The sequence below is a fragment of the Amphiura filiformis genome, chromosome 11, assembly GCF_039555335.1.
Source record: "Amphiura filiformis chromosome 11, Afil_fr2py, whole genome shotgun sequence".
NCBI classification, from domain to species: Eukaryota; Metazoa; Echinodermata; class Ophiuroidea; order Amphilepidida; family Amphiuridae; genus Amphiura; species Amphiura filiformis.
In genome coordinates this window covers 39,337,332-39,344,238 of record NC_092638.1, presented here as the reverse complement: position 1 = coordinate 39,344,238, position 6,907 = coordinate 39,337,332, and the positions used below count along the sequence as shown (strand labels likewise).

General features: G+C 35.1%; 1 long non-coding RNA gene across 1 annotated transcript; it reads left to right on the top strand.

Moving 5' to 3' along the window:
• Positions 1 to 213: 213 nt before the first annotated feature.
• Positions 214 to 4,648, top strand: LOC140164828 (uncharacterized). Its single transcript, XR_011860586.1, has 4 exons — positions 214 to 416; positions 2,954 to 3,119; positions 3,594 to 3,700; positions 4,574 to 4,648. It is a non-coding gene; the product is annotated as an uncharacterized lncRNA (long non-coding RNA).
• Positions 4,649 to 6,907: the final 2,259 nt, after the last annotated feature.

The window sequence follows — 6,907 nt, the reverse complement described above, 5'->3', positions numbered from 1 at the left end:
TTTCACGCAGTTCTTTTTATTATAACAATCTCTTCATCACAGCACGGTTCAATTATATGCATTCGACAACATCACTTCTCGGACGTTGATCTCAATTTGTAGAGTTAAGCTTTTGCAACCAACATTTTAAAGTCAGCCTAAGCCTAGCATAAGCTGCTGGTTAGTGAGGAACTGTGTCTTAGAGATTGTGATGTATGACCCGGTGTTTGACTTGCTTGACATCTTTAAGTGTGACCTATATAAAAGTTTTATGGTTTTGTGAATCGTCTGGCAACCCAAAATTCAAACCTGGAATGTGAAAAATTATACGTTTCACACGATCGTTTATGCTGGCATGCTGTTCTAAGGAATATACATCAAGTTGCTCATCAAAAGGAACTATTTGCATCTGTTTCTTTCAGTTCTACCAAACAAAGGTAAGATTGTATTTTATTATTACTATATTTGCATTAAACATGTTAAAGCGTGTATGTTTTTAGTCAATTTAATCAGTGAAGTTTTAAGTACAATGAGTAACATGATATGGCATCCACAATTATAATGACGGTTGATGTAATTTGAATTCGAGGAAAGTCTTTAAAAGCTGAGGACTTAAGATGTTTTTAATAGGATATTGTTTTTCTAATTATTTACCATTCTTGACTTAAAAGTATGTTGTAAGGTTTGATGATATTCATGGTTTAATTCCGTATTGGTACTACTAAATAAAATACTTGTATGTTCGTGATGCATTCGTATAGCTGGCCTATTCGTCGTGATTGAAAGCTTTATAAAATTGCAATCTCAAAATTGAAAAAGATCGGCGATGTTGTCAGAATCGAAAGGCCGTGCCTACAATTAATTATTTGATTGAAATTCAAGGTGGTTTATTGACTTGAGTTTTGTCTTGTTTGTCAAATTGTTATACCTATTTCATAAGTCTATCTGACATAATGTGTTAGATGAGTATTAGATTAGCATGACACTCATGACACTCGATCATCAGATCGTCGGACAACTTAGTACCTGATTTAATTACAAGTACTAAAAAAAAAGTAGGCTATATTATTATTCTCATCTATATCATGTATATTTACACAGGCAAATTCCTGAAAGTAGTAAGAGAAGTCATCAAGTATAAAAACAGAACACGTGAGAAGTAACATTATTAATTACAAGTGCAAAAATGAGTGGCCGTGGTTACCCAATATGTAAGCAATATAGCGCCCAAAACCTCATAATTTGAATAATTACTTTAAAGTCAGGCAGAAGGGTTTACTGGAAATCCATTGAAATGATTATCATGTTGCCGGTTATTGCACCCAGAGGTGTATTTTGTGCACCCAGAACTTCACCTGTACCACCTCAGTCTTGACCTATGTTCTGGGTTAGTCACAAACTCCAAGTCCATGGTTAAAAACAACAGATGGTATGACCTATAAATCATATATTACCCAGAGAAGTTCAAGTACGCTAATTTTGCCCTAAACAATGGAATGTTGGAATATTTATGAAATGATTGCAAATGAATAATGATGTATATTGATTGCTTGGAAGTGGAACACATTTGTTTTTATTTTTAGTGTAATTAATTAGGTTTGTGTTGCCTGAAAGCACTGAATTAAAGAGATCGATGACCAGTACGATTCTTTAGCCCTAGGTATGCATGCATAAGAGTTCAAAATGATTAAAAACAACAAGTAGAATTTTTTAGCTGTAAATTAAGACCAAAATCAAGTTCATGTAGCCCCTGTAGTCATTAATTTATTCAAGTTACACATGCGAAACGCCCTGTTCCCATAGACTTTTTTTAGTGACATGAGAGCACCTCAGACCTATCGAATTGCATTCTGAATACGAAGCATGTCTTTCTGATATCAAATATTTTTCATTTTTTGAAAATCACAATATAATACAAATTTTATGACAAATTATAAAAAATTGATATAAATTCAAATTTTTGATATATAACAATCCTCGAAGTAAATTATATAAATCTAATGACATATTCTTAAAGTGTATGTAGCAGGGAGGAAAAGCCGACGGTCAATTGAAAATTTTGACCTTTCATATTGAAGATATGGATTTTTTTTCCCAAAAGACTTTTTTTTTTGGTGTTTTGGGAAAAAAATCCATATCTTCAATACGAAAGGTCAAAATTTTCAATTGATCGTCGGCTTTTCATCCCACCTACATACACTTTAAGTATAAATCATCAGATTTGTAAAGTTTACTTCAAGTACTGTTAAATATCAAAAATATCAATTTTAATGATTTGCCATAAAATATGTATTACATTGCGAATTTCAAAAAATCAAAATTATTTGATATCAGAAGGACATTCTTCGTATTCAGAATGCAATTCGATATGTCTGATGTGCTCTAATGTCCCACAATAAATACTGTCCAAACGTTCATACCCCAGCCCTTAACTATAAGTTTTGCTTTTTGCAAAACATGCACATGAGGGCCGCATGTGGTTTTATATTAAAACTCCACTCAGCCAAAAATATTTCTATATACATGTATTTTAATATAGGAATATCGAATAGACACGAGAGGTTCTTTAAATATTTTAATATTTCTCAGGAACTGTCATTTTATACCAAACAATCATAACCTGTGCAAAATGTTCCCTTGCCTCCACCCTATACTAGCTTTAAAAACAAAATTATGAATTAAGATGCAATTTTCGTGTGTTCAAAAGTACACAATATGAAATTGTGGTTGATTTACACAATTGAAGTACTAATAATCATGATCATTTATAAATAGGCCATAATTCAAAATAGGCCTATGTTTGACATTTTGCACTTGCGATGAAAATCACAATAACTTTATTCAGTTGTGGGTCAAAGTATCACAAGATACTGAACCATCAACAACGGCAACATCATAAACGATATTGACTTCCAAATTCCATGCGATAATGCATTAAAAATATTTAGCTTTGATTCATATGTCTTTATTCCAGATACGACACCTTAGTCTTGTTGGAGGACATGATCTCAACGAAACCATCAGGAGGATGATGAGGAAGCTGGGAACGAACAATTTGTGGTCCTCCTACAGTGTATAGGGAGAAAAGGCAAGCTGAGCATTAAAGATAGCCCTTTCAAGTTTCTACAAAGTTATCGTCAGTAAGTTTCATAGGCCCAAGATACAATCTATGATTAACATAATATGTCAAATCACGCAGGCCTTTCCTTTTGGGTGAGAAAACAGATCCATAAGCTTCCATAGAGCTAAGATCGGCTAAGCCTAAACAGAATGCATATAATTTGTCATGCTGTCTGAACCAATCATAGTGGGTGTAATATACTCATATTCTGTGACTATAAAATTAAAATATGGATATTTAAATCTGACCCCTAAATCGGACATACGTTTCCAACTTGGTTTTTTTTTTTTTTTGTTATTTTAGATTATATGTGTATACTTTATTCATAAACTTATCAAATAAAAAATATTTCCCCTAAGACCACAGACCGCACGTATGGTAACACGTCGACATGTAGGCTTTTGGAAAATCCTAATATTGAGATACAGACCGTTTATTTTGATAAAGGAGTTTAATTTAATACTGAACTCATATCATTTCCACCTTTCTATAGAAGCTTGCATGAAGAATCATCCTCAAGCTAAGGAGGTTGAGATAGAGAAGGGACTTGGAGATTATCTGAAAAGAACACCAAATCTTCCAGGTGGAAAAAAGTATAAAGTAAGTTCAAATATCATTGCTGAAATGCCAAATTCATTTATTTAATTCATGTAGGCCTAAAACAATGTCTAGGGATTATAATATAAGCACTCATTCTAGACACCACCTTGTCCTCTATTTGTAAACACGTTTAAATGCTAAACATGTTTAGGAATTAATATGTCTTAATGTGTTTAGATATTAAACATATGATGTTTTGAAATTTGACATTGGTGTTTAGGTTTTAAACGTATTTACAAATTGAGGACAAAAAAAAAAGTGTTCAATCTCTAGACACTGTTTTTGCAGTGTATTACTATGTTTCTGTATCTGAATATCAAAAGTGCATAAATATTGTTCGTTGAATGTAAAATGAAAAAAATATCGCATATCGCACAGCTCATTTTCTTTTAAAAATAATGTTAAAAAAAATAATAAAGCATAGCACAAAGCTATTTTACCAAATGTATCTGAGACATACTTTTTTGACCTTACATTTCACACACCTACGTGATGTTTCTTTCCCTATGGAGCATTTTTGTTTATTTTCACTTCTCTTAGGTTCAGTAGGGGCACCATGCCCCCTCCCCACACACACCCCCACGCGCGCATTATGATTTCGTTATGGTTTATACAGACCTTGAAAATTACTCAGAATTAATGATACTGATAATATAAATAAGTTGTCTGGATATCTAAGGGTGACCATAACCTGATAGTATTTTTTATTCATAGAATTTCTTATGCCTATTTATATATATTTTGTCATGGCTGCTATTTTAGTGAGCTGATAGATTTAAGGGGAATCGGGTTTCAGTTCACTTTAAAAAATGATGTTTCCCAAAATGATGATCATGCTTATAAATAGATTGTTTTCCATTTTATTATCTATAGAAAGCTGGGAATGTGGATGCAGCGGTACCTGTAGGGGAATTGGAGGATGATGAGCGCGGCGAAAATGAACGTGGCACACCGACACCGCCTGGCTAATAATTATTTGGTGCAGAAGGGACACTAAAATGAATACACGGGATCGATACACGTGAATTGCTATGCACGATTTTGATATCAGACGAAAATCTTCTGATACCGGGTTAGAAAATGATGAATATCTCCCGTCATGATTTTTTCTCAAGAAACCAGATTTGGTCTCATAAACTTGGAAATACGTGTTGAACAGATATGATAGTCGCTAGAATGCGCTTTGAAAATTGGCCGTGCGCTTTGAACTCAAAATTTGACCATTTTATATTGCGTTGGTCCTGTTATGGACTACAGCGTGCAGCGTGTAGTACAGCTGCACTCACTGTAGGCAGTATAAAAGTCGATGACCATTGACCTCAATGGGGTATACAAGCTTAATCACGCACAACCAAGATCGATTACCCGGCTATTGTGAGTAGCCTTATAGTTATGTCCTCGACTAATTATTAGTTTAAAAGAGCTTTAAAGGTTTGAACCAAATGGCTAATCGTGGCTGTGGATTTAACCTACCATGGCGATTCCTGCCATGAAGATATAGGGTCGAAGACACTGTGCGTGGCTCCCAACAGGAAGAGGAAGAACAAGACTAGGGGACACATTGAAACTGAAGACCACAGGCACTGTACTGGTAAACATGCTAGTTTTACAACATTGTCGGACAAGGTGCTCACTGTCTATTGAAGTATATATATTCGATAAATATAAGGTTTAAGTTTAAAATAGCTGTGATTATATATCAAACTTTTATTTTAAAACATTTCTCATAAGCATGTTAAGATGTTTTTGTTTCTGGCGAAGTGACGTCCTAATCGGATTAACTACCATAGCAATAGATGAATACAATTTTTGAATAGATCGCTCTGCACTACAGCAGGTTGCACTCATCAGCTGTCTTCAATCATATAATAGATTGAATACAATACCGCTCTTTTCAAACAGGCTAATCTTACAGGTGCAAGTGATTAGCATTTCTTTGACATAATATATGGTTCAATGCATCGGTACCGCATGGACGTTGTAGGCATACGGGGGATACAGTCAAAATTTTATTCATCTATTGCTATGGTAGTTAATCCGACTAACTACGTCACTTCACCAGTGTATCTCTATTTAATAGCTCCATGATAATCACACTAGTATTCGCTGAGTGCGTTTCCACAATCGCTGATTTATATTAAGCCTTTTTGAAGTAGGGCGGGCACAAAGAGGAGTACTTTGATTTGGGTAATCTTTTGTATGCTGAAAGAAAGCATACACAAGATTACCCAAATAAAAGTACACCATCTCCATTTGTGCCCGTCATACTTCAAAAAGCCTTATTGTTGCAGCGTCGAGGTCCGTTCAAACTACGCCGCAATGCAGTGCGATGCGGTACCAATAAATCGATTACTTTTTGCCTCAACTCAACGCTACTCGTCGCATTTCCAAGTTAAAATGTATTGAACTTCATTTATTGAAGTATTCTGCAGTGCGGCACGCACCGCACCGCAATTGCGGCGTAATATGAACGGCCCTTTGGTCAAAGTTGCATTAAAGGCCATGTATGGCTTGCGACTTGACGCTCGAGGGCATGCTATAATCTGAGCCCGAATTAAAAAGACTAATTTGCGTCTGACATCCTGCCAACCAGACCGAAAATGTACTCGGACTTTTAAATTCTGCCTCAGATTATAGCGACTTATCGATTATAGTAACTATACCGTGATTTTAATTTGCTGTAAAACGAGAGCATACTTCCGCGATGTTCACAATGCGCCTCCGATCCGAAGCGTAGGCCTACTATGTGTGCTTTACACGCCGTACGTGTTGTTATTTCTGTCGCCATACTCGCAAGTTGCGCCTTGTCAATCGCGCAAGTACGCTCTTGTCAACGGTTTACAGTTAATCGCTCTGCCCATCAGCAACGGAAGTGATGATATTATCTGTATGTTGTGTAAACAATGTAAATTAGTGGTTTTTACGTTGTATTTGGGGACACTAGTAAAGAGGTAATAATTCAATTTGAGGAGTTTTCACACAACACTTCAATTGAACTTATTTTATCTTTGAGACTAGACTATGCGTATTCAAATTATTTGACGTGTTTAATGACATTAAGGGATCTGGAATGAGCGTTTTGAGCGTTTCGACAGTATTTTTGTGGGACATGAGCACATCAGACATATCGAATTGCATTCTGAATACGAAGAATGTCTTTCTGATATCAAATAATTTTCTTTTTTAAATTAACGGTATAATACAAAT